Here is a 25,587-nt window from a genome sequence, read left to right on the forward strand (position 1 = left end):
TCTGCATATCATAACAGGAATTGATAATATTCACATCCTCATGGTCTTGTGAGAAGGAAGTCGTCTGAGAGACAGAGGGATGTACATCACTTTTTTAGATTTGTTTTCTTTTATAGTCTTAAATTCAGGAATGAACCATCTACAATACAATGTCCTGTGTTACTCTTTCTTTCATTGAATTGTAAAACAAATCATATTCAAAGGAACCTTAGGTTCATCCCTCTGTCCAAAAGCAGGGTCACTCCATTTACGACTTTGTTTCACCTGGTTCAAAAAACCAATGATAATAAAGACAGTGTATATTCCTCATCAGTTTATTCTGATGAAAAGCTGGGTTACAGTCACTGCAGCTGAAATCCATTAGTTCTTCCTGTCTACCACAGGCATTTAAACATTTTATTTCTACACTCCTCATGTACTTTAACACTGCTGTGGCATCCCCCCGCCTGCCTTTTTGTGTGACTGATGCAGTGTGTGTCTGATCTCTGCTCACAGGCAGTGTTTCCTGAACCTCTGAATGCATTAGTTGGTGTCCTTCTCTCTCTTACTGGCCCATGTCCTTCTTGACACCTAGAACTGCACCCAGTGTTTCAGCTGAGGATTTATGAGTGCCTAAATGGATAGTGAAGCAGGATTATTTCATGTGTTGTACAGGCCATACTCCAATGTAGACACTTCAGTACAATACCTGCATTTTTCACAGCAGGATGATGTTTTTGACTCATCTTCTGTGAATGACCTTGAGATCTATTCTCATGGAACTGCTGCCAGGACAGTAGTATCCCAGCCAGTGCCATCTTCTCATTGGAGCTCATTTTTCTTGTATTTGCCAAAAGAGATTTGCATTCTTTTTTTTTTTAATTGTTTTTTGAGTTTGCCAAAATTGCCTTAAGTTCTAACTTAATCTTCACTAGTATTTGAGCCCTGTATGTTGAATAATGATAATCTCTATTCCACCCTTCTTGCTGTTTTGAAAATATTGAACAGTCCTGGGTCAAGAACAAACTAGTTTTTAAAACACCACCCAATGAAAACCCAACCCATATCAACTCTATGGCAATTAAAACAAAACAAAAAAAAAAAACCAAAACCAGGTTACTCTGGTTTGCTCTGAAGAACATTTAATGTGCCAGGATAAGAAATCTGCTACTTGTCTATCTCTCAGGCCAGCCTGCAGAGGCTGTGCTAACAATGACTGAGAAAAGGAATACAAAGAGCTGCCTCCATGCCCGAAGTGGAATTTAGGTATGGCTCTAGGTTGTCACTGCTGTGATGGTTCTTCTCTTCATGGTGGGCAGAATGACTTACAAATGTTGACACAGAGGACTCATGTATTCTTTCACAGGTCTACAAGTACCACAAAGGAATAGGTGTCCTTGGCAGACAAAGGCAGCCTCACATTCTCTATCCATAATCCCTATAAAAATGTGAGACTATTTAGAATTACTGCCATAACTGTCCCACAGTTCATCTGATGTTCAGCAACATTAAGTTACCAGTCTTAACACTTAATGTACAGTGTATAAAAAGGAGGAGGAAGCTGGGAATTTCCTTGAGAGTTTTGGGAATGCATATCAATTTGCTCAGTACTTAGAGCTGTGTGCATAGTGGGGAGAAGAGGTATTGCTTACAGCAGATAATTTAAAGTCTCATGATCTGTATTCTCTCTTGGTTCTTTCTAGTCTATCTCATTTTAGGGAAGTCATCATAATCCTTATATGCTTATATTTTCCTGTTTGATAAAATGATCCCAGAAATGTGAAAATGAAAGAGAACTTTGAGAGGTCATGTAACCTCCTCACTAAGGTAGTATTAATTATAAACAGATAGAAACAGTTATAAATTCCTGAGACACATTTGTGTTCAAACCTCTGGTGAATGGGACTTAAAACCTCTCCAGCTAACTTCCTTAACAGTTTTTTCCATAGCATTGCAGTGTTTGTACTAAACCTCAGCTTCTGCATGTTGTACTTCTCATTTTCCTACTGCTAAAGATGGAGAAGAGTTCAGTATCCTTTCATATATTAGAAGCCTTTTACCTTCGTGTTTTCTCATGGTCCTTCATAGTTGTCTCTTTTCCATACTCTATCACCCCAATTTCTTCAGCCTTTCCTTCTAGGGCATGTTTCCTAATTGATTTATCATTCATATTGCCCTTCTCTGGACTTTGTCCAGTTTGCCTACATCTTTATTTTGTTTGTCTTTAAAACAATACCATACTCCTCCTCACCAGAAGTCAAAAGCATTAGATTTTCACCTCCATTCTCTAATCCACAACAAAACCAATAATTTGGAACAAGCTGAGATTTACCTTTTTTGTAGCCATCATATTGTTGATCCCCGTTCAGTGTGTGACATTTTGCCCAAGTGCTTCACTGCTCTTTTGCTAGTAAGCAATTATTTTTCATTTTGAATTTGTGTGCTTTCATTCTTCTTCTTCAAGGGTGGTAGTTTGCACCTCTCTTTCTTAAATTTCATCTTACTGCGTTCAAACTTCCTCTTATCCTAATCAAAACAATTCTGAAATTTTGTCCTGCTCTACAGAGTGCTTGCAATTCCCCCCAGTTTTGCACTGTGACAGATGTTAGAACTGTAATCTCCAATATGTCATCCAAATTGTTAATGAGAACATTGGCTAGTACCAGTCCTGTGGGAACTGACTTAAATGGGTTCCCTATTTGCAAGTAAAACACAGATGACTACTGTATGTATGCCACGCCATAGCAGTGTCCATCTAGACTGTATTTCACTAGTTTCCTTATGAGAATATCATATGGGATTGTGCTGGAAATGGATCTATTAACTCCACTTTGAGAGGTCAGTAGTCTCCTGCACCACAAAGGAAACATGGTTTGACATGATTTGTTCCTGACAAAGCTGTGTTGGCTCTTGTTAGCAGGCCTTAGGCTTACCTGGGAGCAGAATGGATTTCTGCAATAAACCCAAACAAGATGTGCTTAAGAGCAGACGCTACTCCAGTAACACAGTATTTTCAGCTTCAGCTGAAGCCCCTTATGCAATTTATAATTACATGACTAGGGAGGTACAGCAAAATACCTAGCAGCCACACAGGATGAAACTGAAAATATATGGAGGCTGAGAGAGTATTAGGGCGAAACTGTCCTGTTTGCTTAGTCTGTTCCCATTCCTGTGAAGATGTAGATTTTATAATCCCTGTTGGAGAGGATAGTGGTGGATATAGCCCGACCTTCTTCAGTCATTATTATATAGTCAGGGGGACACTTTTGCATTCCCCCTTCTCTGTTAGCATCATCCCAGTCTAGTGCTCTGGGGAGCCGTAGGGTGGTACAGAGAGTTGGATTAACCAGCTCTGTGGAGCCCAGTGGGATCGGGAGGGGAAGCTGTTGTGTGGGGCTGTGGACAGTACTGGGGAAGACCCCCTGTGTGTATAGTACAGGAACTGCAGGGGCAGGAGGACCGTGAGCAGCAAAGCAAAGTGAATGTTAATAATATCTTCTTCATTTTTCATCTCTGATCTTACAAAATGAAGCATAATCTTAAATTTGAGATTATTTTATAATCAAGTCAGTATGGTATGAGTGCACTGTGTAATTAAAATGCACATTGGCTTGATTCAAGAAATCACGCCTTTTCAGACCTGCCTATAAGTCATATGTGTTGGAAATTAAAAATCTGCTTAAATGCATTTCTGAACCATGGTTTATGCATTTAAAGTATTTTAATTGGAAAAAAAAAATCTGCAGTGTTTATACTTCATCATGATACTGTGTAACCCTGGCAGTTTTAGGAATTTCTCCTCAAATTCTTGTTTATCACCCATCGACCATGGTAGAGTAGAAACAATCTGATTATTTTTAGCAGCTTGCATACGCAGACATGCAAATCTAGACGATAAAGTTGTCAAAACTCCTGAATATAAATACCATGGAGTCAGGCTGGAACAGATGGAGAAGTGCCAGCACTGTCAATGAGATTAGGGCAGCCAGACATTCAGGGTAAAAGTAATTTATTGTAGAGTGGCTACAATGCAGTGAGCAACATATGTAGTGCAGAGGGTTTGTATTTGGGGAAATTTTTGTGCCTTCTTCCATATTTGCTCTCGCAGTCATGACAACTAAGCAAAAACAGGAGGTGAGACAATAAAACAACTCAATGAAGGGTGGATAATGTTTTTTAAACTCTTATGTTCATGTCCATATTCAATTTTTTTATTCATAGCTCCCATTCAAAAACCCACTTGTCACTTTCCAGCCATCCTCTCTTTTGAGAACAGGCATTGGATCATCAATGACTTATTTCCAGATATTGCCCCACCATCTTTCCAAGGTGGAGAGTCTCTATTTCTTACTACCATTGTGTGATTGACCTCCTTAGTCACAGGCTGTCACTTCTTTTCACAGAAATGGGAAGACGTAAAATCACTACACATTTGAACCCTGTCCCCATCCCCTGAGAACATTTTTCTACAGAAAGAGCTAGCAGCATTACAGAGTTTTTAGAATTCTTCCTTTCCATATGGCTTGAATCAGACCTTTGCCAAGATAACCCAGACAGTAAAAATAAGCTGTTGTAATAGAAGTGCAGCTATCAGATGTAACATTAGTTACATCTGATGGTGCTTCTAGGTGCTTCTAATTAGTTGCTTTATTATTTCACTGTTAGTAAAGAACTTTGGGCTAAGGCTTAGGAAGTGTGCCCTTTAAGGGACCATGTATCCTCCCATGTACAAGTCCGTAACATTCACCAAGAGAATATGCCAGATTTGCTAGACCTAAGTTTTATCACCCAAACTATTGCCCAGGCACTATTGGTCATTGGTAGTTCTGACATCAGTGTGTTACTGAGAAGAATCCATGTTCTGCAGACATTGCAATAGACCTGGTACATAGATGTGTTAGTGATGCAGTAGCCCCTTAGTAACAGTATAGTAGAGGACACACTAATAAAGAACCTGTTACTGACTAATGCAGGCAAGCTCTGTGTAACTCCAAAGGAGCATTGATATATATCTTGCATTTTAATGGTTTGGAGGCCTTTTGTTTTTTCTTTCCACAAGTGAATGTTACAGTGATGGACCTATCTTAGTGCTGGTTATTTGCAGTGGGAAGGAGATACAGTGATCAAAATAGAAGAACCAGCATGTCAGAGCACTACATTGAAGAGCTGTGAGGTCTAAGAGGAAGTGTTCCTTCCTACAGGCTGCCAAATCTGGTGCTCCAAGCAAAGCACGTGGCTCTTGCAGAGACAATTTCCTGTTGTTAATAAGTGGAAGTCATCTGCAGGGGAAGTGATGTGTCTGTCACAAGTTTGAAAGCCCAAGGATTTGACTATCAGAGTTTGAGGACCACAGTCAGGACTGCAGCTGGCAGATCAGAACTGTTCTGCAAAATTTGGTTTCTAATTAACTGCATTGCTCAGATAGCCTTTTTTTGTTCTTTACCTTCTGAACATGTTACTTGCATAGGAAAGTCAGAGGTTCTGCTCCCAAAGCCAGTTACAAGGCACTATACTCCTGGGAAAGAAGTTAATCAATTAAATCAGTCACAATCAAGTAATGCAAATCAATCCTTTCTCCTGAGACTGGATACACAGAATTTGAAGAATTCCCAAAATTGGCTGCCCAGCAGTGTTGCACCCCCACCTCCACCCCAGTAGCACAGACCCAGGGAACACTAGAAGGGGGAAAAATGGATTTTAGTTTCATAAATTATGAAAGTTACAATAAAGAAAGCAAAAAAACCAACAATTTTGAGTTCATGCTGTCTCAAAGGCTCAAAGTCTGGTCATGTTTAATAAAACCATGGAAACATATGAGTTGTTACATAGACACCATGTCACAAAGTGGGCCCAAAGGAGTCTGTGTAGTAACTCAGTCTTCTCGCCTGGCTGAATGCTCCTATGAGCTAACTATGAGGGAGCAGCAAACCACCCTCCAGTTTGTCAGTATTGCCAAATTTCACAATTTCATGGCAAGACTTTCTACGGTTACTATATTACTTCAAGGTTCCTTGGTGTATTGGAGCAGTGGAGAATCTCAGTTATATTTTTTTCACCTTCCTGATTGTTGGAAAAAGGCTTGAAGCATGGATTCAGATAGGAAATCATAGGACCCACAAAATGTTTTGAATGTATTTTGAAAATGTCATTAATGGAAGCAAAATCTTTTTTTAAAGCATTTGAGGTGAGAATTTTGCTCCCTGTGGTCATTATCAGGCTCCTGATTGATGCAGCGTATGATACACTATATTACAGCAGGGTGATGCCATGTCATGACAAAGTAATGATGCAAAGTCTTGCCAGCTGAAGATTGCAAACTTGAACTGATGACCTGTCTTCCTCTCTTGGAACTTGGTCAGTAGAGCCAGAGAATGAGTTGACAGGGATGAATCTGCTTTTCTATGGATTTTGGTTAATTTTTTGTAAATCCCATTTCAAATTCAAAACCACCAACATTCCTATAAACATGTTTCCTGAAGTCCTGGCCTCTGCAGCAATGTTTTTCAAGAACAGGCATCCACCAAACTGCTTATAATCAACAGACACCACAGTGAGTCACCATTATGATTCACTGACCTAATTGTAGTGCACGGGATTGTAAAAACGGGTCCAGATTTTCCTCTGCCACACAGAGAGGGTATACTCTGACTGTCAGCTTCACTACACCAAAATGAGAGACGTGGCCCTGGGTGATGGGTACTATAGTAGGAACACACAGCCTGTCCTCAGATGTTGTGCTACAGGCTGAAGTTAAATGAGATGCCATATGAACTTAAAAGCAGAGACTGCCACCAACAGTGACAGAATCTTTACAGTCCTGAGCATACTGACCAGTGCTGTATCACCACCAACACTGGCCAGTGTTATACTTACATTTTCCAATGTATGGACAGCTATGGACACAGTCAGATGGGGCTTTCAGGCAGGTTGTACAGTTGCGGTTCAGCCAGCTATTGATCTACACAGCTTTTCTTAGTGTTACAGTACAGTGAGGGAGGGAGTGTCCTAGGCCAGATATTTAAATGGCAGACTTACCCAAGAAGACCCTTATCTATAGGTCACTTTCCCCCTTACTATCACTTCCTCTTGTAAATATTTCTAAAACAATCGGTAAACATGTTGTCACTTGCAGACATCGGTAGAGGTTTGATGTAAACTAGGACGTTGATATGAAGGGTTGTTTACATTCTGTTTACTCATATCCCACTAAGAACTGGATGAACCCTGTTTCCCAAATAATGTGGAAAACCCACAGTATTCCAAACATCACTCCATGAAGATGTGCAATGAATAAAAGCAATGTGGAAATGTATAGAGAAAATGTATGTATTGAACAGGCAATGTACCAGAAGCTGCACAGCACTTTGGCATGAGAGAGACTATGAAAAGAGATGAGGCTGGCCAGTAGAAGAAAGAGGCTCGCAGAAAAGAAAGACAGTGGAAAAGAAGTTGCTTAGCTGGAAAAAGAGTCAAAGAGTGAATGTTACAGTGTGGTGCCCGTTCACAGACTAGCTCCTCAGAGCTTGACCACCAAATTGCTAGACAGTGAACTCAGTGAATCACAGATTGGAGCAACCAGATGTCATAATAATTAATTCCAACTGTACAGTAACTGAAAACAGCATAGAGGCAGTAATTTCTTGTTGACAACATTAATACAACATCATCTTTAGACTGAAAAGCCTCAAGTTTTATAGTTCTAGGTAATAAAAAATTATTAAATACTTCTAAAGGAAAGAATACAATTCTAGATTCTGAGACAGGTTTTGCTATGAGACAAGACCATAGTCTTTAGATATCTCTGAAGGGACTAACTCAGCATCCATAATTCTAAAAAATCCCTTTGAAATCATGTGTCCATGGATAAGGCAGGGCTTCTTCACAGGCATGTATCTGTCCATTATGAAGCAATAATTTCAAATCCTCTTTAAGAAAATATTTTGAAATTTTATAAAGGAATTCCAAGAACTTTGCCATGGGAGTGCTCTCCTCCTTTTATGTCAGTTCTAACTTTACCTCTTAATGTAATGATCCTTGAGGTAAATGATTCTTAGGTTGCTTTTTTCCTTATTTAAAGGTGATATTTTGATATGCATCTTGGGGATTTAAATGCCCAAACTGCATTGAAATGCCTTAGGGCAGAGCACACAGTTCCTATAAAAACTGTTGCCTCTATTAGTATCTCCTGTGTTCGTAAGATCCAAAATGTAGCTTCTCGTCTGTATATTTCTATTCTATTTCTCACTTTATTTGGAGGATGTTAAAAATGAGGAAGACAAAGTTTGTGCTTGTTGATATGCATAACAGTGCATGAAGGCTGCTGGATCTTCCATTTTTTAGGATGAGAGCCTTTCCATAGAGTAAGAAGACAGTTGTTTGCATCTGATCTATAATGTTCAGTTCTTTTAATTGAGTGTCAAATTATGGTTCCTCAGGATACCGCAGGAATTTAATTAAGTGGAGCTACTTTGTTTACACAGTGCAAATGAGAACAGAATTTACCTGCAGTTGAGAGACAATTGAGAGAGATTTTCTCCATCAGCAGCAGAATACTATCATTTTTAAGATTTTTATGTAGTTAATTGTAGATAGGTTAAGAAATTGTTCATTAAAGACTATATAGTTGTTGTGATTCCACTCTTTTATCCTGTCCAGCAGTTTAAATGAAAATGTCATAACTTTGTTTTACAGTTCTTATGTTTGCCACGAGAAAGTGGGGAAATGGAACAGAGAATTAAGGCATTAGCTTTAATGGGGGCTTGGGGGGGATTTGGTCAATTGTTTGTGTTTTTTCAGTGTAATTGATACTTGGCACCATAAAAAAACCCAAAACAAAAAAACCCAACCAAACAAACTCAACCCTCTAAGCACTTAGTATCTTTCATGTAATAACAAGCACATCTTCTACTGTTCAGCACTTGTAAGCAACCCCAGAATAGCAAACCTGTGCAAACAACTCAGATCTTCTGAGAAACTTTGAAGTAAAAAGTTACTTTGTGCAAAACTCAGCACTTTGTGACCATTCAGACAATGGCAAACCGATGTTCTCAGCTCAGCACTTGCCTGCTCTTCTGCAATAATAAGCCAGTGTGAATGTATGACAGAAGAAAACCACTTAAACAAAGATTTCATTTCCAAGTTCACAAGGAGTGAGTAAAACCAGATTTTGTCATTTACAGATAAATTTTCTTACATACAGAATAAAGTGCAAAAGGTTATACCTGGGCTTTTGGTATGCTGCAATACTCATAGTTAGTATGCAAAGATGTGATTATTTTTTTTTTTTTATTTCCTTGCCAGAATCCCGAGGCCACATTAAGCAAGGAAGGGCAAGGCAGGGTGGGATAGCTGACAAGCAGTGATTAAGGATTTGCTCCTTTTCACAACAACTTTGGGGTCATAATTCTGCTGTTCACTCAAATGTTTTCAGGGCACCTTTCTGGCTTTTAGCTGTATGCTGCAGGAAACCATTTCAACTCGTGCTGCTTGTGTAGCAGTGTGACAGGGACAGCTGGACTAACTGCTCAGGTCTGCAGAGCTGTGTTCCGTCCCCATCCTCTTCCTGGTCTGAAACATGACTCTCCTTTTCCCATATTCTCTCTCCCCATTTCTGACTCATTCACTGTTTCTTTTTATATACAGAACGGAATGATTCCAGTGCAGGAGAGGTCAGAGCAGCTTCTGCAACTTTGCACTGCTCGTACAAAGGCAGTATCTAGCTATCTCATTCACACAGTGCTATGCAGACTTGGGGGACCAAAGTATCTGGCTCACAGCAGATTATTTTCCTATAATATTCAGCTCCTTCGTATGTCTCATCTCCTCCTGGTGGCACTGGAGGAGGGGAGGCTGCGCCTGGAGGGAGAACATAGCAGCTGGATTGGCATCTGTCATGTGGCAATAAAAATAGCAAATCACTATTATGATTTCAGCCACAAAATTATTATATAACCCTGAGTTACACAAGATTCAAGTTTTTTTCCTCATGTTCATGAAAGTGACCTTTAATGACCGATTTCTAGTCCGATAAACACCAAACTTTCGGAAAAGGAAAGTCCAATTACGTACTGAATGTTCTCAGCTCTGACATAGAGCTGGGAATCTGTCTAACAACTGGACTAATGACGAACCATCATAGTCAGAACCTGTTTTACAAACTGAAGTTAGCCTGTGGAGTATTTGTCAGGGATTTAACCAGAAAAAGTCTGGAAATTAATCTGTAACACAAACAGCCTTTGTTCAGCAAACTGCTTACATGTTCCTTCAGGCAAGTTTTTCCTTTGGCTGGATTAGCTAAGCAAATAACTATGCAGAATGCTTACTCCTGGGTTTGCAAATCTGAATGAAATTTATTTCCTTTACAGGTGCACTGTATATCTGAGTATGTCAAGGCAAGATCAAAGTCTCAGTCTTTGGGACTGTGTTTTGTTTCAGTAAAGCTCAGGTCCTTTGAAACACAAGGGAACTCTGGTTCTGAGTTATCAGCAGGGCTACTGGTGCTCATCACCAGGTAGTTAAGAAACACTTTCAATACTACTGAAGTCCTGTTCATATTTTTGTGCCCTTTAGACAAGGAAACAAAATTGAAATAAGGGACTCAGAGTATTTTAATTCCAGACTTCTGATGGAGGATGCTAACAAGCTAGAGGGCACTTGGCTGAGCCAAGTAACTCATGAATACAAACCATGACTGAGGCCTATTGAAAATATGGCTTTGGAGAGCCCTGTAATAGTATAAACTATAAATTATGATTTAGAAATCCTTTTAATAGGCAGCTAATTAATTCAGACACACAGAACTGTGTGTGTACAAGTGTCTGGTAGTGAGCTAGCTCCTGTACAGTCAGAGAAAAAAACCAGTTTTCTCAAGAAAAATAATGTAATGTAATTGTCTCTGTATGTCTTTTAGGAGTTTGCAAGGGAATGCCAACATCAGCCAAGCTGCCTCCCCTTTTCTGCAGTATCTTAATATGTTGTTAGCTCTACTCTAGACATCAGCTTTGTCCAAAGGTGTCCAGTGGAACCTGCATTTAAGTGAGTCTGAAAGTGCATTCTGCAAATATTTGGCAAATTGTTAGTACAGGTTTTTCTTTCTTGGCTAAAATCCATATTGTCCTTTAACCCAAGTTGCTGTGTTATGTTTTTAATTATTACCACTCTATTATACAGACTTTTTCAGTGATGTAGCAACTGTATACTCTTTTTCTGAAAGTGTCCTGCATACTTGATTTTTTTGCACAGTGCTTCACAGACTCATTAATTCAGTCCCACCACCTCTGCCATTAGGAAGTTTATATACTTCCCATGTTACAGGTGCACACATTGGCGGGAGGGACAACACTTCTCAGGGTTGTGGAGGAAATCAGTAGCAGAGCCTGAATGAACCCTTAGTTCTCTGGTCTTACATTTCAGTTGAGAATTCAGGACAGCATCTCAGAACACAGGGCAAAAAGGGCCACCTTCCCAGTAGGTGCTCTCACAAGTGCGTGCTCCTGCACTGAACTCCTCTGGAGTCTGAGATAAAATGAAGAGCCTGAGTCTCTCAGATGCCTTTGAGATTGCAACCCAGAAGCCCATTCTTCACCACAGGGCTGTTTTCTGGCAGCTAGCTAAAACCAGCACAAAACTACAGAAATCCATCCATTGTCAAAACTATAGATATTTGATGGGCTGAATTTTGTACCAAATCTGTGGCTTTCTAGAGTCATTCCAATTTTTGCTAGAGAGAGAGGCATAATAAATTACAGATGCGACATGCTTCTTTTCCTACTTTGAAAAAAAAATTAGTAAAAAAGTGAGCTTGAAAACATTTGTTGCTGTTACACTGTTATTGAACAAGGAGAGAAATAGAAGTGTGCCCTAATCAGCCTGCATAGGCTGTCTTGCTGTCTCATGAGCTAGGGATTAATCTGGGACCTCCTCACTCCACACCATGCAGGTGATTCTATGACCACTACAGACCTGCCTGCAGCTATTTTTGGACTTTGAAACACCCAGTTGCTGTTCACAGGCCTGAGTGATGCTCTGGCTTGCCTGGGCCTATGCCTTGTTCTGCAACATGTAAGTTGTGCAGGTATTGTGCAGCTCATTGCCCCAGCTGACTTCCCCTGAATTCCCTTCCCCGTTGCCTTTGGTGGCTCGGAGTGGCAGAGCTGAAGTCAATGAGACTGTCTAAGGAAGGAACTGGTCATGTCTACCTTTCCTGTTGAGCTCTTTCCCTTTTACAGCTATAGTAGACCTATTAACACATTAGAGAAAGTTGGGAGTCGTTTGCTCTTACAGAGTACTTGCGCACACTGTAATTGAGATGTTTCCCAACACCCCATCAGGCAGACAGAATGATTGTGAAAACATGCCTGGGTGTTACAAGGGGATTTTTGCCTGTTTGAGCATCACGAGTCAAAGCACCCATTAAGGTAGACAGGGAACGGAGATGCTGAATCTTTCAGAAACCATTTTGAAAGTTATGACCAAAACGAGAAAGTAAAGAATAAAATAATGAGCATGTACTAATGCAGATACACCCTGCATCAAGGTGAGAGGAGTTAACAATTAAATAGGCGGTGTGAACTTTGAGGAAGGACTCCTCAAAGGCTCTATGTGGGGGCTGAAGAGTTTTGTGAATCTGGAGACATTCACAGAGCATGAGCAGGGAAGAGTGCAGATCATTGTCAGCACTTGGGACTGGAGGAACTGAGAGCTCTTTGGAAAGAAAGTGGGCTGTGATGAAAGCAGAGCTCGGTGACGCATACACAAAACAGGACAGTGGTTTGCAGAAACATTCTCGTGCTAGCTTTTGCAGAGATTGATTGGTTTGGATATAGACACACCAGCCAGCTCCCTAAGAAGTACATGGAGAGAGGAGGGTAACAAGCAGGATGGATCCATCAAGGAGGGATATGGTCTTATCCTCTATCTTGCTCCACAGACATTTCACTACATTTCTCCAGTCTACTGTGCCCCATATATCCTGCCTTTCATGAACCCCTACCTCCTTGGTTATGTGAAAGGATCACACAAACAGGCAAGGTGTGGCTGAAGGGAAAACAAAAATGACCTGTGATCCACATCCAGGAGAGAGGAAGTCCACCTCCCTGTATTTCTATGTCATATCTTACTGTTTTACACCTGCTTTTCATGGTTTTGTTTCCTACTGAAAGTTAGCTCTTCCCCAGCTGCAGCTGCCTTTTAGCAGATCTCTCACAGATGCCCACATTGCTCAGTCTATTTGGCCAAGCTGATCTTTGATCCTGGCAATGTTCAAATTCTAGTGTCATGGAAATTGCACTTCCAAGATAAGCTACTCACTATCTTACCTGTATCTCTGTGAATAGAACTGAGATTATAGGGTTATGGGGAGACAAGACAATGGTAATATAATGGAAACTAGACAGATCCCACCTTCTCTCGTGATATATCTTGGTGACCAGTTGGGATTGTATCTTTTCTTCCAGCTCTGGCTGTCTGTGGAAGACACCCTAGCAATGAGAAGTTAATTCTGACTTCTGGGCTGTCCGTCCTGTGTCCTCAGATCTAGCTGAAGAAAAGACCTTATAATACAGTTTTTCTTTGCAGTGTAGGGAATTGCAGCTCTGTGTGGGAACATCTATTCCTTTCCTTTGGTTATTGGAGGCTTATTGGCTGTTTGACTGAGAAAAGCTCAAGCAAGCAGATGTGTTAAGGTAGGCGTGGTCATCTCCTCTAATACACAGGCTTTTCTGATCAGAAAAGATTATTGAGGACTAACCTTTTTAGCATGTGAGACAGCAGAAGCAGTCTGGCTTGACTCATGGGATTGACAGAGGAGTTAGTAAGTTTACCTGAGGACATTCTGAAACATCATGAGACATGCTGTAGCTAAATATAAAGCAAGTCAGTTGGTGCCACCCTGGGAAACAGAACTAATGGGTGGTGTGGTACAGAGATAGCAGAGCCTGCTGAGAAGAGGGAGACAGACTCTCCCACTGACTTCTTGCAAGGTGTCAAGGCAGTCAGGCTTACCCACAGTTGTAGAGCTGTGGCTGGAGCTAATATCCAGTATCTGTAGGATGTTGGGGAGGTGAGGAGAAATGATAAGAAGATACAAGAATTAATAGGACAAGGAATACAGATAGTTGAAAGCTGAGAGTTTCAAGGGATTCCAAGAGTACTTAGGATTTTCCATCTTGAACCTGGGATGATTCTTACTTGAACTCAACACACATCAAAATATCCAGAAAATAGACTTTGCTGGTCTCCTTTTGGATTGTATATTGATTTGATTAGCTAGCCCATAGCAACAATGCTGTAATACACATGAGCCCAGATGTTTTCTGATAATAAAACTGTACCTTGCTAACACTTAAGGAAGAAAGATGCTGGGTCTTCTCCAGGAAGAGAATGGTTGTGTCCTGCAAGAGATGTGGCTTAATGAAGCAGGAGAAAATTAGCCAGCCAGAGTATTTGCTATACAAAGCCAGTCTCAGCACCAAATAGCAATCTCCAAAGCTGGTTACTGTATTAAGCTTCTGTTTGTCACAGGTGCAAGAGATGTGTTCTGATTTTAACCTGCCTCAGATCTCGCCTCCAGTTATGGATGTAGAGGAACTGTGTTTTGGAACTTGACCCTACCCACAGGTAACTCTTTCACTGAATAGTTCAGGAATTTAACTAGTCTAGCTACCTCTGAAGGTCTTGCTGTGCATATGTACCTCTTGAAACTGACCTTTAACATCTCTTCAAATTGATTCTCATTGATCAAACTGGGCCACTGGTGCTTCCTTTCACCCACTACTTTCTTTACTTTTTCTTTCTTATTTAGAACCTCAACTCTTTGGGGTTTACATACTCTTGGCTAGGGCAGAGCACTTCAGCTTCTCATTAGTGCTTCCAAAGCTTAAGGGAAAAAACAGAAATGTGCAGCAACGTGAGCGTGTGTGTGGATACGATATCGTCATCCATGAAGGCTCAGATATCAAGGCTTACTCTTTCAGTGACCCCAGAAAAGGCATGGCGATCACAGCTTGTAGGTGGGACTGTCACCAAAAGAAAATAAGAATTCATTTGTGCCTGATATTTCTAGTGCCTGATCACTGAGCTGCATGAACAAGTCACACAGAAAGTGGCTTCTGTAGTGGAAGATAAAGCATACTAATTTCCTAAATCTGAAAAGACATGGGTTTTATTATCTTTTGGCCCAGACTTGAACTAGGGGATACATCTTGAAATATAAGTAAAAAATCAACTAAGTATCTGAGTATCATGTGACTTCTGTTTTCAGCAAGCTAGTAGAGGGTGGGGAGACTCCCATGTTAGCAATTGCATGAAAATGACAATATTCAATGGCAGCACCACAGAATGTCCATCTCTGCATAGAAACTGGTTTTGCTGCTACAAGCACATTCATGTTGAGATCATTATCTACTCAACAGTTCTTGATTCCTTGTACTTAAGAGGATATGCTGTGTCTGTTTTGAAAGTGGATGGCAGAGAATATGAAGACTTTATAGACAGGTATTTTAAAACAGTATAGCACATTTATTTTAAACTGGAACACCAATAGATTTTATATACACTGTCTTACACCAGAATCACTCTATCCACCCCTTCTGCAGTTAAAAGAAACAATATTACAGACATAGAACATAAAATGAAATTCTTCTGTATGACAGAAATACATATTTTAGAACAGCTGTTATTCAGGACTAGCCGTATCTTTGGCCTTTTCTTTCAGACCTGTTCAGATCTAGTTATTTGAATGACAGTACCCAGGTCTTCTCATTTTTCTGGGTACAACCATGTTTCAAAGGTGTTTTCAGCCTATGGTTCCAGCCATCATTGTTCTTTCAGCTTCACTCTGCCTGATGACTTCAAAACAACTTGTTTGGAAGGGAGCTGTGATTTTTTCATGGTACAAGGACCCAGAAAAAATTACTTATTACTTATGCATCCAGAGAATAGGAGTCACAGAAGAAGGACAAAACAATAAAAGGCCAGCATGCAAATTATTATATTAAGTGCTTAGCATCTTCTTTTGCATGGAAACAAGTCCTGCGTATCCAAGTGTCACTACTGATGAGGAAGCAAAATTTCAGCTCTTGCCTCTCCTATTCTGGAACGATCTTCAAAAATTCCATTAACAACTGCATATTCTGTAGCACTGTTCCACTGGAGATGTGTGGGGCTTGATCAGAGGCCTTTGACACCTGTTTTGATATCACTTATGTGAAATATTTTACTTTTTTCATGTCGGTATATGAAACTACCATTATTAAGTTTAACTCTTAGCACTTTGCAAGCAATGCAGTAGCCATCAAACAGACAAGAGAGTCAGATAAAGATCACCAGTAGCACCCAGGTGCTCCACAGGGAAGCTGCAGCAAAGTTTATTATTGTCTCTTGCGTTACCTTTAAATTTTGCCTGGAGGCCAATGCTGAAATCAGGCTTCCAACATGCCAGGAAATTTACAACTACTTGCTAAATCACCCTCCTTGCCCTGAAGACTTTCTATTCTAAACCATCACTCTTCATTTTATAGAAAGGTGATGCATAAACTCAGTCCAGAGTTAGATTTTGCAGCAGGTTGACGCTGACTTGCCTCATGTCTTGCAGAGCATCTGTGAGAGAATCAGAAATGTTTTCCGGGAACGCCATGAGTTTCAGCCATGTGTCTTTCTCACCCAGCCTCTTTTATAGGCTAGAAGACATGGAGTAGTGAGTGACTGAGGTTTTTAAGTCATCCTAGTCAGTGGGGGCACTTATATTCATGAAAAACACCCAAAATTGCAGATACAATGGATATGCAAAATCCCACCCAAAAAAACCTGTTAGAAGTTGGTATCTCATTTCAGTTCCCATGAGAATGAATATTCTACCAAACATCATGTTTTCAATGGAGATTAGATTGGGTCTTGTTCTGTGTTTTCTTTTTTTCTCTTTTCTTTTTTTAAAATATCTTCTATTGAGGAGAAAAACTCTCATGGAAAATCATACAGTTTATTTCATCTGTTTGAGAAAGAGCAGGATGTTTTGCTGGTTAATTCATCATGTGTGAAAAATAAAATGTTGCCAAAACCTACACTGAACATACTTCCTTAAGAAAAGCAGGTTGAATTACATTAAGCCTCAAGGGATTTTAGTCACTGTAGAAATGTCAGTCTATAGTTTCTACTATACCAGCAGGTTGGAATGCCCATACTTGCCCAGAATATTGCTTCTGTCTTATACATCCTTATGAGTTTTATTTAACATGCCAGTCTCTGATTACAAAATATTTTTTTCTATATGTAAGATTTTTGGAAAACTCATCTAAAATCCTTTTAGACAATATTTTATCTTTCTGTCTACATATATCAAAGCTTGAGTCAGAATTCCTTAAATCTTCTGATATATCATCTGTACATGAAAGGAGCACATAGTGATGAACTGGAAAAATGCAGAGGGTTGATAATATCTCAAGTAATCCTCATATCTTTATGTTGCTGGGACATGAAACATGAAATGGCACTTATAACAAAAAGTTAGGCATCTGAAGGTGACCTGTGTTTGTCACTCAGGTTGTTTAAAATTTTTATCAGCTCTCTTGATGCCTGTTTTACAGATGTAACCTCCTATCTTGCAGACAATGTATATGGTGCACTAGGTAAATGTACTTACTACTTAGAATAGAAGAATGGTGCTTGCCTCTGCAGACATTCATGTCAGTCATCACCATGATTTTTAAAGTGCAAATTTTCATGAAGCACCTGCATGACAAAAAGTTGGTAGAAACAGCCTTTAATTCGTGAATGTGTTTTAAAATTTCTTTAGGATTTTCCAGGGTGAAAAAGGCTCTAAAAAGACAGAAATACAAATAAGTCATCAGGAGTGAAATGTGACAGTTGCAAGTTTTATTATTTGGGTGCTGACAGGTCATTTCCCCTTTGCCTTTTGCATAGAGTGTAATATTGTAACCAGTCAGCACCAACCATTTGGCTTGTCAGCAGAAGGGCAGGGAAATCACACACCAGGCAGGGAAAGCTTCTTTGTTTCTTTCCCAGGGAAATCCATGACAGGAAACAAAGGAAGAAATTATAAACGGTGATCAAATAAGATAGAATCATCCACTCAGGAATTTCGTTCTCTTTTCACTGGGCAATGAGAACAAAAGGCTCAATGTTTAGCTGCTCTGATCTCAAGAGAGCCAAGTCAGTTCTCTAACTGAGCACCGGGGCTTTAATGGTGACTAAAAGCAAACGCGGAGAATAGTTGTGTTCCAAGGGGAGGACAAGTGGAGCAGGTTGGGGATGGACTACACCTCCAGCAGCTATGAAGCACTATCAAAGAATCCACCTTTGCAGATAAAAGTTTGGCTAGAAATTAAGCTTTTTTCTCAGTGCGTGTCACTCTGACCTATGAAACAAGGTGCAGCACTTCAAATGCACAAATATGTCACTGAACCTCAACAAAGCCCTTAATTATACAGTGGTTAGGGAATTACTGCATTGCTAGGAGCATGAAGTGCTCAGTAATATCCCACAGCTGTCTGAAGAAACCTTTGTGCTGGTGCCAAATAGTTTGTGGGGACATTAAAACAAGCAGTGAATTCTCAGCAAAAATTAGGCTGAGCTCCTTTACTTATAAAGAGTGGCAATGCTTCTGGACTCCAAATGTGGGCATTCCCACCCTGGTGCCCATGCCAGTAAGAGAGAAGGGCTCTTAAATCTTTTCTCTGTTCCAGCTTTTGAGGGCATGCAGATACATCTTTGATCCCTGCTTTATATTGGTGTGTCTTGGCCATTTATGGTGTGCCTTGTCCACTTATCTCGCCTCCCTTACAAATACCATTAGCATGCTTGAGTCCTCATGTAGGCAGACATCAACAGCTGGAGTGTGGATCCGAGGGAAGTGATAAATTATCAGATGCAAGGGACATATCCTCATTAGATGTGATTTTAAAATTTTGTTCAAAGCATGAAAATAGTGGAGACAGAAACTAGTGGAGACAGAAACTTGTGACACGCAGACAGCTTCCTTGAAACATAACAGTCTGATTTTTTTTAATGGCAAAAAGCTTATGATTTCCAGCCTGGCCAGTGTACAATGAGAAATTCCCACAGGTATGGAATGAAAAGATTTGGTTTTGGATACAGAGTTGAAGAGTTCTGCTAGTCAACCTAAAAAAGTAACAGCAAGCAAAGCAGGAAAATGTTACCATCTAGATCAAAATTGTTTGCTACCGTCTTGTTTTGTTGCTTTAGGTAAGTCAGAATTTTTCGGTTTCTCACTGTACATATCCATTTAGTGGACTATACAGCTTACTTACCACCTAGACATGCTGTGGAGTTTGACTAATGACTATGTGAAGAGCATGCTGCTGTCCAAGATAGAAGATGTTTTAGATGTGCAAAGCCAAAGATGTTTCTAGCAGAGGAGAGTATGAAAATCCACAGTACATAGGCTTGGTTTTGTTCCCTTTGACAAACACATGTGCAGATCTTCAGAGTCAAGCATTCTCTGAAATAGTGAAGAACTCAATTGAGCAATTAAGGGGCCAAATTCTGTGATGAAATAACCTGACAGTTGTGTCAACAGCACTGTCAATCACCAAGCATCAGCCCTGGGAAGGTGAAATGCTGTTTCCTCAGGGTTCCTGCTGCACAGGATTTAAAAAAAGAGCTCTGCAGGGCAGAACTGTTGTAGCAAAGTAGCCTTTGATTATATGCCTCTATCCCATTTTGGCTCTGTACTGAATTTTCAGGCCTGCCACTCCTTGCTGACACATTACCAGGTCACCTCCGCTTCCGTGCTTTTGCTCTCTTTTTCCCAGGCAGGCCACCCACCAGGTCTTTTTGAACAAGTGGCATTCAGAGAGCCTAAGAAGGTCTCCTCTGCAAACCATAACTCTTCTTCAGGTGAGAGAGAAATCTAATAAAACTGCTGGAAATTTTTAACTGCTTTTAAGGGCCATCATTGCAAGTGCTACACATATTCATATCCTTTTGTGGAACAATACATATGGCTGCTTGTGAGTCAGAATGAATTTTTTGGCAACCAACAACGTTCAGGAGGTGAATTTGCCAAACGCTAAGTTATTCAGTGTCCTTCCGTCTCCATTTTAACCTCTGCAGCCATGAGGCTCTTGAATGAAGTGTTTGTGTCAGACAGCATTCTTATTAAACAGGAAGATGGCCTTTCCTCCTGCTAGTTCTCAGTGCATTTCCTGCTCAATTCTCTGGCACTGCTCACAGAAATAATTGGTAAAGTGGCCTTACTTTGCTTGCATAGGTTTCTGTTGTCTGTGGCATGAGTACAGCTGGGAAAAAAGCTCCAAAATGCGGGTGCATCTTTGGAAACTCTCTCCTGACTTTTCAAATGCCTTTGCCTTCAGTTTGTTTCCTATCAAGTTTTTGCATGAGTTCCATAGGAAACAGTAGGAGCTGATCTCACCTTATAATGTGACTGATAATGTGACTCTTAGCAGCTGCAGCTGAAAACTTGCCCAGGGAAAGAATAGCATGGTGAGTGTGTGGTTTTAGGAGGAAATAGTTCCATGTTTCCTTTCACACTGCTTTCCAACAGGATGATCTTACTTTCCTTCATTGTATTTATTGCTGATTAAAGGCTTCCTTTATAGGATGGCTTATCTCCTTCCTCCCTTAAGTAGTGTTTAACCTTCAAGGAGCTAGTTTGTTACAGATGGGGAGATACAGATGTATTGCAAGTACATTTGGGACTTCATGAATATAGAGTAGCAGTATAACATAATATGCTGAACACCTGGTAATGTGCCAACTACATTTGGAGCTCTCCATCTGTTCTGTGGGTGGAAATCAACCAGAAGACCAGGTCTACTCCCACCTTCTACTCTGCTGGGAAGAATGTTGGTGGTGCAGATAATTTATTTAAATTTATTTTTATATATTGTAAAAAAATATATTTTATATATATTATAGATTTATTTAAATTTATAATGTATCCAAATCTATTCCTGAAAACTGTTAATGGAATTGTAAGGAAATAGGACTCAGACACATCAACACTCTTTGTGCTTTAGTGTGTCTGAAATTGAAATTCGAGCCTGAATATTATAGGGGAAGGATATCTCTAATGAGAAAAGTGATCAATGATTCCTTTTCTTCTGCAGAGACTGAAAAACTCTGGCTGCAGGCTAGCACCTTTGTACACAACTGTCAGTGTAAAGGTGAATGTGTTTGACAGTGCTGATTCACATGCTCTGTGATATTGCATTTCAGCTTTCTTACTGACAGTGGCTCGAGTGACTCTGGAGAAACCACAGTCTCTGTGCTCAACTGATCAGATGCTTACAACTTTATTTACTTAATTTATCCTTACACCTGTTCTCAGGCCTTCCATTTTTTTGTGGTGAGGGTTAGCATGCTCCTACAGAACTAATGAAACGTTTTGGGCTGCTGAAAAAACATCTGCATTCAGAAGCCACAGTAGTGTGATTAAGGAATTTTTCATACCATATCAGCCTTTGAGAAGGTAATGCCTACCTATTTGACCAACCATCTGTGGATCATACTCTTAAAACAAGTGAGTCATTGAAATTCTTTAATACGTAATGAATTGTGAGGTATTTTTCGGTTCTTTTTTTCTTTTCCTAAGGCAGAAAGTGCCTTAGGACATGGGTATACAAAGAACATATTCACTGTATTCAATCATTTTACAATTTTGATGATTTACTTTGTTGTGGGATATCTGTATTGGAGAAGGTTGGTAAGCAGAAAGGTATGGTTAGTTTAACTGAATGCTGAACCCAATTAATGAAGCTGTGCAGCTTCAAGTGTAAACAGATTCAGTCACTTAAAATCTGGTTTATATAAAGTTAACTTATACCTATAAGTGACAATTTAACTTATAGTTAGACAAAACACGGGGACACGGATCCTATTCATAAACACAGAGTTGACATTAAAAATTACCCTCCTCAACTTCCTGCTTGAATCTACTCCTTGGTTACCTGGTGCCTGATAATTGGAAAAGCAGGGCACATACACCACCCTCTCTAAGTAGTGTTGGAGGAAGGACCTTGTAAACAAAAAGTTATGAGACAGGTATTCTCATTCCCTTCCCAATTCATTGAGCAATGCTGTGCTTTCTGTTGTGCCTGTTTTCCTGCTCTCCTGTGTGCTAGTATGGGGTTTTCCTTTTCTTCAGGCTAAGACAAGAAAGAGGGAATGCTGAGGAGCTAATAACAAAATTGCTTTTGATCAGCTGGGAAATTCACAGATACCTAGTTACAAATGACACCTACTCAGGTTGCCTGGATAATGAGAGGTCTAGTCTGTTACAGAATCTGTTAAGACAGTTACAGATTTCACATGCCTCTAGAAGTGTCATCATAGATGAAAGTATTTGAGCTACCCTGTTTGGCATCCTGCCTTTTGACCTGACTGGTAACTGAGAGTTAGGTTATCAGCACAGTTTCCAATCTCTTCCCTCACCCTGAAAACACACATAAAGTGCTTTAGTGTAGAGGCCAGTTTTATGCCTTGGAGGGACCCTTGATTCATGAGTTGCAAAGCTAAGTTTTACTACCAGCTTTGCCACTGACTCACATGTTGGCTGTAAACACCTTCATTACTGTCGGGTTATTTAAAATTTTCAGCCCACTAATTTAAGGTTTGTCTGTTCTTATGATTCTTGTGATGTTTTGTAGAGATATTATTTATTTTCAGTGCCAATGAAATCTATTCAAATGTATGCAAATTAATTTCCTGAATCAACATGTTAAAACATGATCTTTTAATGTGGGTACCTGCAAACGCTGTTAATAATCAGAAATGTTAGCTGTCAGGCCCAACAAGTGTCCATCTGTTGAGACGAAGATCTCTTTCCCAGCTGAATGCTGTTCATGTGCCATGTCATCTGCAGCTTCTCGTCTGTGAAAGGAGGATGAAGGCCTAGCCTACAGCTAAAGGCTGCGAGGAGGTTTCCTTCCTTCCTTTGCACATAGGTGGTGAATCTGCTAACACTGTATGCAGTGTTTACTCAGGCAAAAAGCTAAAAAATACAAAGACAAGACCAGAGGATCCAAGGAAACAAAAAGCAGAAAACAAGGGTATGTATAGGTGAGTTTGCAGGGAGCTGGGCAGCAAATGGTCACAAAGGTGACTGGATGGAAAAGATGTACATCTCCGTTGGCATTTACATGGCAGAAGCTATTCAAGAAATGTCACATAGGTGAACCCCTGAAACAGACTATACAGACAGTGTCCAGTGGTTGTGAGTTTGGGCTGGAAATTGAAAGAAGTTCTCTGACAATCACAGCTATTGGTCTGGAGTGCCTTCCCAAGTGATGAAACAAGACAAAAAGCCTGTCACTGTTTCACAGAGAAAATTGGTCATTTTAAGAAACAGGATTTTATGAAGTGGCTTCCTTCAATAACCAGGGACAAAACCTGAGGCTCAGCATGTCCCCTTGATATGATATTCTTTATATTTGTCCTCTAGAAAATTAAGGCATTACTTTCCTAAGGATCCTTATACTGAAGTTCTTGTGTGTTTGCTTTTGAGCATCTGTGTTTGGATAATTTAATCTTTGTTTTCATCTCTGTCACTGGACTTCTTCAAGGAAACCAAAATAATTTGTAGTAAGAAAAACAGTGCTATTAGGCACAGCCTGAAGACATAATGGAAATACCCTATGCAGCGTCATCCATTTTTAATTGGTCACATCATTCAACTATGAGTAGTTAGAGAAGACACTGGAAACAAAATGTTCGGCCTCAGAAATGCCCAAATGTGTTATAAATGTATACGTATAGAAAATTAGTAAATCGGAGTGTAACTAGTAATATGGAAAATCTCAGCAATCAATCATCATGCAATGGCTGAGATTATTTCAGTGTATTACAGGTACATATGGGCCTGAAATAATGTATTTTTTGCTTTGGGTTACACCATTAATAATTGTAAATTTTTCATTCTTGACTACTGTATTTACCCAAAAGGAAGCTTTTTTTAAAGTTAAACTACTTGGAAAAAAAAAGGTCATTCTAGATTCCATCATTCTCCCTATAGGTTAATATGGTAATTAATGTCTGTTTTTTAAAACAGAACAACTATTCAAAAGCTTGCTTTCTTAATTCAGATTACGTAGGGTGTAGGCACAGCACAAAACTATCCTACCATTTTGCCTCTACCTTTCTTTCAAAGTTATTGCCTTTGTCCTATCTCATCTTTAGTCTGTCCTGTGACAACCAGTGAGGTTATCTGCTAGTTGCACTGGGCAATTTTCTGATACCTCTTAAATGCTTCAGCTATTGAATAGCTGTAAGAACATTGGTTATAGATCAAAGCCCCATTGTTCTAGTTACTGTACAAACACAAGACAAGCAGAGGACCCAGTGCCTTCCCTCAAAAAGTACAAGCTAAGTGAAGCAACATTTCGAAGTGTCTATGTCTAAACGGTTAGCTGGTAGTAGATTTGTTTTGAATCTTACCTCTACAGAGTAGAGTGACAAGTATCTCCTTATTGAGCCAGTGAAAAGGATTTTCTGCCTGCCTTTTCTTCTTTAGATAGTATACGATGCATTGCCTACAACAGTGAGTTACAACTTTATGTTGTCTCCTGAGTGTGTTTAGCTGGGGTTGGATGACACAAGGTGAATGTTGGTTGGTGTTCATTAGCATTGCTTCATCTGCCTTAACAAAGGCAGGCCAATATGGCCCAGATGCCAGGGCAGTGTGTGAGCCCTACCAGTGTAATGGGCAGGTTTGTTTCAGACTGACTTGAACTGTTTCGGTGAGTCAGGGGTTGTACACACTACACCCCTACAGACCTCTGCAGCACACCAGCTAGCTGTGTGCAGTGAGGAGCTGGTGGTACCTATGTGTGCTGAAAGCACTCAGCAGTCTCCATTTTAGATTACAGGAAGTTTCGTTGTGTATTTCCCAGATCTAGTTAGTTCATTGGTGAGGATCAGCTAGGCAGCTGCCTTGTGAGAGCAGAGTTTCGGGGAAAATTTTCCATCTAAACACAAATTTTTGGATCAATTCACAATAAGGTTTTAAGCTAGGTCATCATAGGCATAGGAGGGGCTTCTGCTCACACAAAACAGTCAAATATATTTGTTTGTCCAGGATAAAAAGTAATTAGGAAACCTTTTTCTTGCATTTCTGATCCCTTTGTGAGAAGGGAATAGGGCTGCTCTGACACCTGGGGTGCCAGGGAGCAGCAGGAGGCCAGCTGGCAGCAGGGACTCACCCCCGGGCAGGCAGGGCTGTGCCCGCACCGGCTGGAGCACAGTTGGCCGGCATGGTGGGCAGGGCAGGAGCAGGGATGGTAACCAGCCTCAGCCAAGCACCCAGCTGCCAGGTGAGCCTGCAGTGGCACGTCCGAGGTCAGGCCAGGAGGTCAGTGGGGCAGGGAGGTAGGAGACCAGGGACATGGCTAACCTCAACACAGCTTGGTCAAGGACCAAGGCCAAGGGTCTCAGCTTCAGAGGCAGGCCCCAGTTTCCCAGTCTGAACCCAGACTACAGCCGAGCACCATCATCCCAGACCTGGAGCACAGGCGGCTAAACCCTGGGGCAGGGGAGGTGCAGGCAGGGCCCTGGCAGGTAGAACTTGCACAGTCCCGTGTTGCACTGGCATCTGGGACTGGGTGGTGAAGGTGGCCG

General features: G+C 40.5%; 1 long non-coding RNA gene across 3 annotated transcripts in view; it reads left to right on the forward strand.

The window, feature by feature from the left end:
* Positions 1-25,587, forward strand: part of LOC141945870 (uncharacterized) — a 124,922-nt gene that overhangs the window by 92,113 nt on the left and 7,222 nt on the right. Inside the window, exon 4 of one of the 3 annotated variants that reach the window (XR_012629655.1) lies at positions 14,500-14,587. The exons of 1 other annotated variant lie outside the window; for it this stretch is intronic. This is a non-coding gene — a long non-coding RNA (uncharacterized LOC141945870). Of the gene's footprint in view, positions 1-14,499; positions 14,588-25,587 lie in introns of those variants that run through there. One more of the 3 variants, XR_012629656.1, reaches the window with a different exon arrangement.

The sequence above is a fragment of the Strix uralensis genome, chromosome 7, assembly GCF_047716275.1.
Source record: "Strix uralensis isolate ZFMK-TIS-50842 chromosome 7, bStrUra1, whole genome shotgun sequence".
NCBI classification, from domain to species: domain Eukaryota; kingdom Metazoa; phylum Chordata; class Aves; order Strigiformes; family Strigidae; genus Strix; species Strix uralensis.